Source organism: Hypanus sabinus, chromosome 14 (assembly GCF_030144855.1).
Source record: "Hypanus sabinus isolate sHypSab1 chromosome 14, sHypSab1.hap1, whole genome shotgun sequence".
In the NCBI taxonomy this organism is placed as follows: Eukaryota; Metazoa; Chordata; class Chondrichthyes; order Myliobatiformes; family Dasyatidae; genus Hypanus; species Hypanus sabinus.
Window position 1 is genome coordinate 95,825,938 of NC_082719.1, and position 13,222 is coordinate 95,839,159.

The 13,222-nt window shown below is 40.5% G+C and overlaps 1 protein-coding gene across 10 annotated transcripts in view; it reads right to left on the bottom strand.

Annotated features, from left to right (window-relative positions):
- Positions 1–13,222, bottom strand: part of nedd4l (NEDD4 like E3 ubiquitin protein ligase) — a 423,982-nt gene that overhangs the window by 192,827 nt on the left and 217,933 nt on the right. Inside the window, exon 1 of one of the 10 annotated variants that reach the window (XM_059989675.1) lies at positions 11,219–11,395. The exons of the other annotated variants lie outside the window; for them this stretch is intronic. The gene's annotated coding sequence lies outside the window, so the exon portion shown is untranslated. Of the gene's footprint in view, positions 1–11,218; positions 11,396–13,222 lie in introns of those variants that run through there. 10 annotated transcript variants of the gene reach the window in all.

Sequence of the window (13,222 nt, forward strand, 5' to 3'; positions counted from 1 at the left end):
ACCTCTGACCTTCCGATCAGGACTGGCTCATAGACCTCTGGTTTCCTTCTCCTAAAGTCAAAAATCAGTTCCTTGGTCTTGCTGACATTGAGTAAGAGGTTGTTGTTATGGCACCACTCCGCCAGATTTTCAATCTCCCACCAATGTGCTGGTTCAACGCCGCCCTTGATTTGGCCTTCGACAGTGATGTTGAGAGCAAATGACTACATCATGCCCAGATGCAAGGTGAGATGTTGTTCCTCAAGCTGACATCAGGCCTGGTTTTGTTGGCTCAGTAGGAAACAGATCTGAGTGACAGTGGAATGGACAACTATGGCAGCAGGCAGCGGAGAGCACTGAAATACCCCTGCAGACCAAATGCAGGTGCTCCACAAAATGGTGACATCATCTGCACTTGGTTCTGGCATGGTGGAGGAAACCACATTTTGGACACTAAACAAGGTGCATTAGAAGTGAACCCGTAGTATAAGTGACTCACTGCTTCACCCGAAGGATCATTTGTATCCCTGAATGGTGGAAAGGTGAAAGGTTAAAGGACTACTGCTGCATAGGACAGTGCCACTGCAAACGAAGTAGTTTCAAAGTTTTAATGGGCATTTATTATCAATGTATGTATACAGGATACAACACTGAGATTTGTCCTCCCACACACAGTCATGAAACAAAAATACATGATGAAACCCACTTAAAAACAACATCCGAACACCCAGTGCAAGAAAAAAGAACAGATTGCGCAAACAGCAAAGAGCCAGTAACACACAAAATATTAAACATCAAACCACAGAGTCCTTGAAACAGTCCGAGAGCCATGGCCACTGAGTCAGTTTCGTTTAGCATTGAGTCGATGATTACAGACCACAGGCACAGATACAGCTCCACCACCACAAATAGCAAAAACCACGCAAATAGCAAAAAAAAAGCAACAAGAAAAACATGATACATGAACCGCAGAGTCCTCCAGTAAATGAGTTCACAGCCATGGAACATGTCTGCAGGATGTTGCCATTGGTGATGAGTGTAGCAGAGAACCACAAGGGTAACTATTAGGCTCCTGAACCAGTGTGGATAACTTCACTCACTGATTCCACAACCAATGGACTCACTTTCAAGGACTCTACAACTCAGTATTATTTATTTACTTTAAAATTATTTACAAAATATGTCTTCGTTTGCACATTGTTTGTTTATTTATCTATAGTTTTTCATAAATTCTAATTCCTTATTTTCCTGTAAGTGCTTGCAAGAAAACAAATCTCAAGGTAGTAAATGGTGACAGATATGTACTTTGAAAATAAATTTACTTTGAACGTTTGAGATGAAGGGAAAGGGTGGATCTGCCTCACAGTGAATCTCAGGAACTGAAGCTCCAGCCTCAATGGGGCCACAATTTTACATGGCTGTAAGCATCCAGGTTGGTTCATTTGCAAATGTCCTTCACTGGAACATGCCAATATCCCATTAGGACCTTCTCTTCAGTGTCCACAGCACTCAAAAAGCACTGTGGTAGCAACTTCAATCAACAATCTGCAGCAGTTCAAACCAGCTCACCATCATCACTCTCTTATGGGCAACTTATTCTCTGTGACTACTTTATTAGGTACACTTGCTCATTAACACAATTATTTAATTGGCCAATCATGTGGCAGCAATTCAATACATAAAAGCATGCAGACATTGTCAAGAGGTTCAGTTGTTGTTCAGATCAAACATCAGAATGGGGAAGAAAAGTGATCTAAGTGTCTTTGACCATGGAATGATTTTTGGTGCCAGGCAGAGCGGCTTTAGTCTCTCAGAGAAATTGCTGATCTCCTGGGATTTTCATGCACAACAGTCTCTTAAGTTTATAGAGAATGGTGCGAAAAACAAAAAAAACAAGCCATGAGTGGCAGTTCTGTGGGTGAAATTGACTTGTTAATGAGAGAAGTCAGAGGAAAATGGTCAGACTGTTTCATGCTGACAGGAGGGTGGCAGTAGCTCAAATAACCTTTTGTTACAACAGTGGTCTTATACATGGCATCAAAGGTTACGGGGAGAAGGCCGGGGAGTAGGGCTGAGGAGGGGTAAAAGGGATCAGCCATGGTCAAATGGCACAACACATTGAACCTTGAAGTGGATAGGCTACAGCAGCAGAAGGCCATAAAAATACACTCAGTGGCCACACACAAAATGCTGTATGAACTCAGCAGGTCAGGCTGCATCTATGGAAAGCAATAAAGAGTCAACATTTTAGGCCAAGACCCTTCATCAGGATTCCCTGCATTTTGTGCGTTACTCTGAACTTCCAGCAGAATCTCTTGTGTTTATGCTGTTGTTGGCAATTGATTTCAAATGGCAGGAAACATTCACTTACAACATGTAAAAGCACCACACACAAAATGCTGGAGCAACTCAGCAAGTCAGGCAGCATCTATGAAGAATAATAAAAAGTTGATGTTTCAGGGTGAGGTTCTTCACTGATCCCGATGAAGAGTCTTGGCCCAAAATGTTGACTGCTAAAGACAGCGGCAGGAATTGAATTGGGGTCGTTGGTACTTTAAAACATTTCCTAGCCACTATGCTACAGTGCCACCCAGTTCTTATGGTGTCCAGAGCTTGACTGGGAAGCAAAAATTGTATTCCTAGTTCTATTTTAATGTTCTTTATGGCCCAGTACATCGTGGTATGATAAAATAATCATCTTTTATATTTCTAACCTCCTTGTCATGGTTGGAGACTTGCGTGCCTCAATGACTCAGAGAGCTGTGTTGGCTGGAGTCAGGGCTTTACACTTTGGCTCTTGGTACAGTCACTTGTGCCAAACAGGTCAAATGGCAGAGGCCAGACTAAGAGTGGTCCACTGGTCCCTCCAGATTATGGGGTTCGCCTCAGGGCTAACAACCCTGAGGTAAAAACGAAACTGTTACAGAAACAGCAATGAAGAATCCCTTTATATCTGAGTGTGATGGTAGTCCTGAGTCTTCACCTGGGACTTGCATGACTGACAGCAGTGAGAACTGAGAGGAAGCTACCAACATGAAGCCCTGAACACCACCAGAGATAGAGAACCTTCAGTGCCGCCTAAATGCCAGCGGCATAACAGGCGGGAAGTTATGTTTCTCAGATACACTGCAGACTTTTGAATCTAAGGTGCATTGTGACATCATCTAAAGCCTCTTAAAAATCAGGAATGCCATTGCACATATGTATCTGGTTTACTGTCTCTGGCCCTGGATGTTTACTTTCAATAATAAAGTTTTGATCGGGAACACTCAGCTGGTTGAGGCAGTGAGCATTTAATAGCCTGTAATGACTTCCAGTTAAATTAGCTGTTCTCAGCCGGGGCATATCATTCTACAATCAGCTGCAGTATCTTGGGGTGGTGGGGTGGGGGCAAGAGAGGAATACAAGTGGGAAGGAAGCAAGCTGGAATCCTCCTTTTCCTGACCGCCATACAGAAGACAGCAAGGAAACATTGTTTTCTAGACTGTGGGAAATCAAATTAGCTGTCATGAGAGAAACAGAACAAACAAAATCTTGTACAGCACTTGCTTCACAACAGTGAATGCAGTTCAAACATCTTTCAGTGGTTGTAAGATACAATGGAACCACTGACAAATATTAACAAATGGTGTAAAAGTAAGCCATTATCAGATAAAATAAAAAATCTGCAGATGCAATACACACGAAATGGTTGAGGTACTCCGCAGGACAGGCAGCAACAGTCAATATTTCAGGCACAGACCCTTCATCAGGACTGAAAGGGATGGGGTTGAGATGCCTGAATTAAAATGAGAGTAGGCGAAAGAGGCTAGCAGGAAAGTGATAGGTGAAGCCAGGTGGATGGCAAAGGTCAAGGGCTGGAGAAGAAGGAATCTGATAGGAGAGAAGAGTGGACAATAGAGAAAGAGAAGGAGGAGGGGACCGAGGGGGAAGTAATAGGAATGGGTGAAGGGGTGAAAGAACAAAGTGGGAAGGGGGGTGGTTTGCAAATTGGGAGTTGAAATGCTACAGATCGAGATCAAGTGAACCAGCATGGATAACTTCACTCAACTGATACCTTCTTTCGATGAACTCACTCTCAAGGTCTCCATAATCCATGTTCTCAGCATTTATTTATTTATCATTATGTTTTTAATTTATCTCAGCTCAGCCTCGATAAGGGCATAGCCAAGCACACTCATTTTTCAAGTGCTAGGAACTTTAGGATTATTCTAGTGGTACTTAGTACGAAGTTTTCTGGAGATTTACATAAATATTGCTGCGTAGGCCTAATTGTTTAATGCTATTATGAATTATTATTATTATTTTTGCAGTTTGACTTCTTTCGCATAATGGTTGTTTGTCAGTCTTTGTGTCTTGTTCTTCATTGATTCTATTGTATTTCTTTGTTCTGCTTTCAATGCCTTTAAGCAAATGAAACTCAAGAGTAGTATATGGTGACATATACATACTTTGATAAAAAAACTTCACAGCACTGTGCAAAACTTTGAGGCATAATTTGTATATAGCTAGGGTCTAAGACTTTTGCACACTAATGTAGTAGTTTTATGTATTGCACGGTACTGCTGCCGTAAAAAAAAATTGAATTTCATGACACATGTGAATGATGATAAAGCTGATTCTGATATTGGTCTCTATCATGCACTAACAGTGGGAAAGGGGAGGGGAGGGGGAGTTGTGGTGGGAAAATGGTAAGGGAGAGGGGAGGGAGTGGGAAACACCAGAGAGACATTCTGTAATGATCAATAGACCAATTGTTTAGAATCTAATGACCTTGTCTGGTGTCTCAGGGTTGGGTGCGTCTGCACCTGCCACTCCCCACCCCCCCCCCCCCCCCCCCCGCCCCGGCACTCCTTCTCTGTCAGCTGCCCTACTCCTGTGTTGTGACGTTCCACTCTCGCTCTTCCCAAAATCCTTTGCTCCCATCAGATTCACAAGCTTGCTACTTAAAAACTGTTTGCTCTCCTGGCTAGACATTTAATCCTCCTTAGATGGAGAGATGTTGCCCCGCCCACGCATGCTCAATTGCTTCATGATATTATGTCCTGCTTAGACCTTCAGAAAATTCATTATTCAATTCTTAATTTGGAGATAAAGTTCCATAAGGTCTGGGGACCTTTTATTGAGTACTTTCATAACCTTCCTCTTAATAAAGGTTTCTTTTCGATCCCTTGCTTTCAGCTCCTTTTTTTTTGGTAGTAGGCATTAGGATCTTTTGTTTTCAAGTGTATTTACAGTTTTGGGGGTTTGAATGTCCTGATTTATATTCTCTATATTGTGCTGTGGTTGGTCTGGAGTTTTTTTTTGTTGCGGGGCTTGGGGAGGATACTAACTTTACATGACTTCAGGTGCTTTTTCAATTATCTTTTTTGTATTATATTATTACTGTATGTTTATTTTTGCACTGTATTAATGTTTATTTTGGTTTGGGGATTTTTTTTATCTGTAGTGATGTAGAAAATGCATTAAAAAATCAATAAAAGAAACTGTTTGCTCTTAGCATGGCTTTGTGTCCGACAACCACACACATTCATGTGACTGATGCTAGTTAGAAACAGGTGCATCCTCCGATCTTAATTTTCATTGTAACATTCAAGACGATTGTTGATACATTCAGATTCTTCTTGGTTCCTAACTTGCTGGAGTAGGGTGCCAAAGTAGCGTAGCAGTTAATGCAACACGATTATAGGTCTGAGCATCGGAGTTCAATTCTGGCATCACCTCTGAGGAGTATGTGCATCGTACTTGTGCAACGCGTGGGTTTTCTCTGGGTGCTCTGCTTTCCTCCCACAGTCCAAAGAAACACCAGCTAATTGGGTAATTGGTCATTGAAAATTGTCCCCTGATGAGGCAAGGTTTAAATTAGAAGATGCTGGTCAGAAAAGTCGAAGGTCTGGAAGGGCTTATTCTGCACTGTATCTCAATAAATACATTTTAAAAACTAATAAATAGATAAATAGATAGTTCAATTAATTAATTAATAGTAAAATTGTTCCATTTTCACTCCTGGGTATTTCTCGATTCTCCAAGCCTGAGTGCTTGAAACTACAGTAAGCAAAACAGTTCTGATTTGTCTTACTGCTTATTTCTCACCAACTGTCCATAACAAAAATCATTGCTTTTTGACATATACGTGCAACTGATGCTAGTCCAGCACTGATCACTCCAAGCATGGTGTTGTGTCTAATGGTCACACGAGTGCACACAACTGATGGTAGGTAGAAACTGTTTGGCACCGGTATCCTGTCGCAATCAAGAGGCCTGGTATCCCAAACAAACAGAGGGAATCCCAGCTATTTTCTCAATTATTTTTTGTTCCTTAACAGTTGTCCCAAATAAAAGTGTGCCCTGGTTAACTGAATTAACTGGAATCCACAGTACTGGCAATATCTGTTGCAGTTGGCTAACTTACTATATTACTGCTGAGTTCAGATAGATTTTTATATCTTTAATTAAGCTAGACAGTTTTTAAATCCAGCTATATTTAGGATCTAAAATTAAATGTACAACCCAAAACAAGTCATAAATCTTATGCATTAATATCAGTATCTCTCTGTGAGTGTATATCCAAAACACAGATGGACATATCACTGTTGCCATGCATTACTCATCGGCCAAAAGACAATTGCAGTAGACAGAATTTTGTAGGACGGCCAGCGATGTCCAGTTAGAGAGGCGGCATTCAAGGTGACTGCCTTTAAGGTTTTGATTAATGTGTCTTGATGTAATTTTTAATTAAATTGTAATAAATTTACAATTAGCAACCATTTAAATTGAACTTCCATCTGTTGTAAGTTCTTACATCTACATTTATTTGGAATTAGAGTTTCATTATGTTGGATTAAAGTGTAGAATTGTTATTTCTGAATACTTTTGTTGAGTTTAACTTCTCTATGCTTGTTTGTATTTTTGTATAATCACCGAAGCGCATGCAATGTTCAGTAAGTGTTCCAGTAATTGTAGTGTGTATAGTACTGTGCAAAAGTCTCAAGCACATATATATTGTGCCAATAAAAAGCATTCACCCCTCCCAGACATTCACTCCAGCTACACAGGAATGGCTGAAAAACAACAAGGTTAATGTCCTGGAGTGGCCAAGTCAGAGTCCAGACCTCAATCCAATTGTGAATTTGTGACTGGACTTGAAAAAGTCTGTTCACTCATGATCCCCATGCAATCTGACAGAGTTTGAGCAGTTTTGTAAAGAAGAATGGGGAAAAATTGCAGTGTCCAGATGTGCAAAGCTGATAGAGACCTATCCACACAGACTCAAGGCTGTAATTGCTGCCAAAGGTGCATCTACTAATATCTGACTTAAAGGGGGGTGAATAATTATACAATCAATTACTTTGTGTTTAATAATTGTAATAAATTTAGACCGATCGTAGAAAATTGTTTTCACTTTGTCACAGAAGAGTTTTTTCCATTGATCAGTGTCAAAAAAGCCAAATTAAATCCATTGTAAGTCAATGTTGTAAAACAATAAAGCTTGAAAATTTCCAAGGGGGTGAATACTTTTTATAGGCATGTATAGATAGAGTGCCTAGGACTTTTGCATAGTACTATTGTAATTTTACATATTGCACTGTACAGTTGCTGCGAAAAAAAAACAAATTTCATGACATATGTGAGTGATGATAAATCTGATTCTGATATGGGTCTCTATTAAGAGTGGGGAGTGGGCTGGGTGAGGGGACTCATGGTTTGGAAAAGGGGAAAGGAGCAACAAGCACCAGATCGACATTCTGTATTGATCGATAAACCAATTGTTTGGAATCAAATTACCTTGTCTGGTGTCTGAGGGGGCTGGGTGTGTCTGCACCCACCCCAACCCCCCCACCCTTGGCACTCCTTCTCTGTCACCTGTCCCACACCCTTCCTGCTGTGCTCCACCCTCACCATCCCCAACATCCTTTGGTCCCACCAGATTTACTAACTCATTCTCCACTCCACGTCAAATACAGTATTGTGTAAAATTTTTGGGCACCCTAAGGCTTTTGCACAATACCGTGACTGGTTCCGTATTTTTCTGGAAACTTCTCAGTTTTTTTTCTTTCTAGCAGGTGTCACGCCATTTGAATTATTTGTTATTACTAGAATTTTGTTTATCTCCGGTCAGAGTATGAGACAATCATGACTTCTTGTTCTTTGTTCGCTCGTCATCCTTGTAACACTTCGTAAAATGGCTTCCCTTTCTTGAAATTAATCTCTTTCTTTCCCTTTCATAAATTTTAAAAACTCATAAGGCAAACATAATAAATTTCTGTTAAATAACTGGCTTAAGCCAAAATGGGATTTAAGTTTTCTAAAGGAAGGCTCGGTAGAGTTAATTTATATACAGGTTGTAAATTGATTTTAATTAAAAGCTTTACTGTTTGTTTTGAGATTCCAAGAGCCGTTTAAAATAATCAGCACTTTTACATGTCATATAGCCATGATTTGTAGTTGTGCCTTCTAAATTTTGCTGGAGCCATTGCTGCATTAGTAAGTTGTTTGCCAGACTAGGCACAATGGAATAGGAGTTAAGAAAATATTAAAAGATTTGCATCATAAATAACTAAATGAGAAAACTACAAAAAATATGAACAATCCACTTCGAAGCTAAACAAACCACTTTTCGCAATGTTTACAACAACAAAGTGCAGGCCAGCAGCTGAGTTGTGGCACATAAAAATTCCTTCCTTAGAATGAAAATTTCCTTCCAATTATCTACTATGGGAGTTTGTTCGCTCCCATAAGTCAGTCAGTAGTGTGTAAGGGGAAGTTGAGAGAGGCAGTTGGGGAGGGAGAGGCTGACGTCACAGCCCAAGTTGGGCGAGTCCATTCAATGCTCGGAAAACAGGCTTCATGCTCATTAACCTACTGTCCTCCCCTCTGTGCAAAACAGTGCTCACTATCAATGTACAGTGCTCCCCTCCATGCAATACAGCACTCACCTTCACCTACCGCCCTCACCTCTGTGCAATACAGCGCTCACCAATTATCAATGCCCTTCCCTACCTTGCATCAAAAATTGAAAATAAGCATGGTCCTATTGCGCACTGCCACACCAGGCTAAGGGACCATGAATGAGATTGTGAACGGGACTCCTCAGTCACTGCCCACCACTGTAAGTGCTAGTTTTGCACATTGTGTGAAGTTCAAAAGACAATGTTTATTTTCAATCACGATCTCTTGCAGAACCCCTACTAATCTCTCGCGGAACACTGGTAAAGAAACCTTGTTTTAGAGACTATGTGCGTGAAAAGCTCTGAAGATCAGCAGTTTCTGAGATAAACAAACCACCCCATCTGGCACCAACAATCATTTCACAGTCAAAGTCACTTAGGTCACATTTCTTCCCCATTCTGATGTTTGGTCTGAACAACAACTGAACCTCTTGACCATGTCTGCATGCTTCGGGCATTGAGTTACTATAACATGATAGGCTGACTAGATATTTGCACTATTGAGCCTTGCAGGTCTACATAATAAAGTGGCCACTATGTATATGATTTCATACACTCAGATATAGCTGTAAACTATTTAAATAGGCCATGTGCGATGCAAAGAATACCAAACAATAAAAAGCCTGGAGATCCTGAGAGATGAACTCACCTCTGTTCCTCCCAAGACTTCTCTGCACATATGCAAATTCAGATTATTGAGTGCTTCTTAGATTAGTTTATTCCCAGTAGGGCACATCCACATCACAGAACTGTTAATTTAGAACTACTTCTCAGTTGCAGTAAGTAAGTGAGGGGGTCAAGGAAGAGAAAAGCAGACATCAAATGAAGTTTCTGAGACAGCATGAATCCTCACGGTGCATTAATCATTAATTGATTTCATTCATAAAGCCCTGCTGGAGCCTGACTCTTGTAGCAGATGCCTATTAAAACGTGAGCACACATATCCGTCTTCAGAATGGAGCTATTAACTCTACACAAGGGCTCAAAAATCTGTGTTCACATGCAAAGTAAAATAATCTGCTTTTCAAACTTAGATGCTATTGCATCCTGGCTAAGCTTAATATTAAGTTAGAATGATAGAATAAAATTGATGAAATATAACTCAGATTCAGATTCGTTTACTTATCGCACACACATTGAAATCTACAGTGAAATGTGGTGTTTGTCCTACAATATTACTGTCCAGCATTTAATGCTTGTAAGATCAAAGTTCAGAATCAGAATCAGGTTTAATATCACCAGCATATGTTGTGAAATTTGTCATCTTTGCAGCAGCAGTCAATTGCAATACTGTACATGATAATATAGAAAAAAGTCCAGTGAACTGCTGTATGAATATATATATTAAATAGTTAAATTAAATAAGTAGTGAAAAAAATTAAAAAGCAGTGAGGTAGTGTTCATGGGTTCAATGTCCATTTAGGAATTGGATGGCAGTGGGGAAGAAGCTGTTCCTCCTGAGTGTGTGCCTTCAGGCTTCTGTACATCCTTCTTGATGATAGCAATGAGAAGAGGGAGTGAATTGGGTGATGGGGGTCCTAACTGATGGATGCTGCCTTTTTGAGGCACCGCACTTTGAAGATGTTCTGGATACCTTGGAGGCTAGTACCCATGATGGAGCTGACTAATTTTACAAACCTCTGCAGCTTACTTTGATTGTGTGCAGTTGTCCCCCGCCCCCAACCCGGCTATACCAGATAGTGATGCAAAGTAAATTTATTATCAAAGAATACATTCATCACTATACACTACCCTGAGATTCACTTTCTTGCAGACATTCAGAGTACAAAGAAACCCAACTGAATTAATGAAGAACAGTACACAACAAAGACAAACAACCTATGTGCAAAAGACAACTAATTGTGCCAATACAAAGAAAAATAAATTAATAATTTTGAGATTATGACTTGTAGAGTCTTTGAAAGAGATTCTATAGGCTTTGGATTTGTAGGTAAGTAATATTTGTTTGGTGACTCACTGACAATAACACAGCAGATTATAGCGTATAAGCTTGCATCTCCGAAGACTAACCTCAGCGTGTGACTCTTAAGACTTACCTCAGCCAAATGGCCTAATTCTGCTCCTATGTCTTCTGGTCTTATTACAAACAGAAACAAGTAACTATCATAGCAGGCTGGCTTGCTTCTTCGTACTTTTCAAACTTAGCATTGAACCAGGTGAAAGGTGCATTTGAGTGTTTTTTTAAGAACACTTTACATTTAAATAACATCATAAAATTTGAAATAACAATTCAGGGGCAAATAAGTGCTTCATTCAAAACACGATCTTACCAGTTCTCAAGTAGTATCCACACTGAGATCATTTCTTTCCTTGATACAACAGTCCCCCCCACAGAATCATGGCAAAAGAAATCAGCTCTTGATGTGTAGAAAACTTTCCTGAAGAGTGTACCTCAGTTATTTTGTCCCATACCTCAGGAATGTCATTTTCCTCTCTGATTAACAAGTGGGTACAAGCTATATTTGTTGCTCTAAGTGCACCAGTGCTGTTGATTCTTGACAAATACCTTGTCCAATCAACTGCATTCCTCATACTTATCAGCCCCTAATATTACAACATAGAAGTCCACTTTAATCTTGACCTTTTGATCTTTAGATAATCAGTAACCTCATCAGCTCTTTGAAGACAGAATTCCAAGGATACCATTGAATTATAAGACCAAGACAAATTTTTTCAACCTATTCTTGCACACATACGTCAAAATGCCTTACATTTTGACATTGAGTGGCACAGTAGTGGCTATTACAGCAGCATCAAATAGGATTCAGTTCCCACCACTGTCTGTATGGAGTTTGTACATTCTCTCTGTGACCACGAGGGTTTCCTTTAGGTGCTCTGGTTTCTACCCACATTCCAAATATGTATGGCTTAGGGTTAGTAAGCGTGGGCATTCTAGGGCTGACACCAAAAGCATGCAAGCACCCCCCCCCCAGCACATATTCGAACTGTGTTGGTCGCTGATGCAAATGATGCATTTCACGTATGTTTAAATTTACGTGTGACAAATAATCTAATCTCCTTTATCTTTAAATTGATTGTATTGGCTGAAAATTATTGCATTTCTGATGTGGCAGCTGGCCCCACTACCTCAGATCTTAAATTGTGAGACATCAGGCTGTTAGTCTCAAAGCCATATAAAGCATCATTATATATTACATTTACTACAAGGCACATTCCTGACCCAGCATATTCAGTTGAGATGCACCAATCTCGGCTATATTTCAATAGGAGTTTGAGGAGATTTCATATGTCACCAAAGATACTCGCATATTTCTACAGATACCATGGAGAGCATTCTAACTGGCTACAGCACTGTCTGGTGTGGAGGGACAACTGTAATGAATTGGAAAAAACTGCAGAGAATTGTATACTCAGTCAGTTCCATCATGGGCACTAGCATCCAGATCATCTTCAAAAAGTGATGCCTCAAAAAGGCGATATCCATCATTAAGGACCCCCATCACCAAGGACATGCCCTCGTCTCATTGTTTCCATCAGGGAGGAGGTACAGGAACCTGGAGACACACACTCAACGATTCAGGGAGAGCTTCTTCCCCTCTTCCACCTGATATCTGAATGGACATTGAACCCCACAAATACCGCCTCACTACTTTTCTGCACTAATTATTTAACCTAATTATTTGATATATATCTACATACTGTAATTTATATTACGTATTGCATTGTACTGCTGCCACAAAAACAACAAGTTTCACAACATATGCTGGTGCTATTAAACCTGATTCTGATTCTGAAGTCTTCGTGAAACTAAACTGCAACCTCTCCAATACAACCAAAGTCTTCCTACAGCATGGTGACCAGAAATACACACAATGAAAGCACTGGCCAGGTCACACGGGCACCGAGTTGTAAGGTGGCATCTCAACTCTTACATTCTGTGCCACAGCAATTATTCCACATGTCCTCTTCACCACATGATTGACCCATGCTACAGCTTTCAGGAGCCACGGTGGTCCAGCTGTTCATCAACACTTCTTAGGGATCTACCAGTTACTGCGGACATTGTCCTCTGGTTTGTCCTCCGAAAATACATCACGACTCACTTGTCAGAATTAAATTCAGCATGGTAGTGTAACGGTTAGTGTTTCACTATTACAGCGCCAGTGACCCACATTCAGTTCTGCCACCGTCTATTAGAAGTTCATACATTTTCCCCGTGACTATGTGGGTTTCCGTCAGGTCCTCCAGTTTCCTTCCACATTCCAAAGACATACGTTGTGGGACAAGTTGTGGGCATATTATGTTGGCAGTGA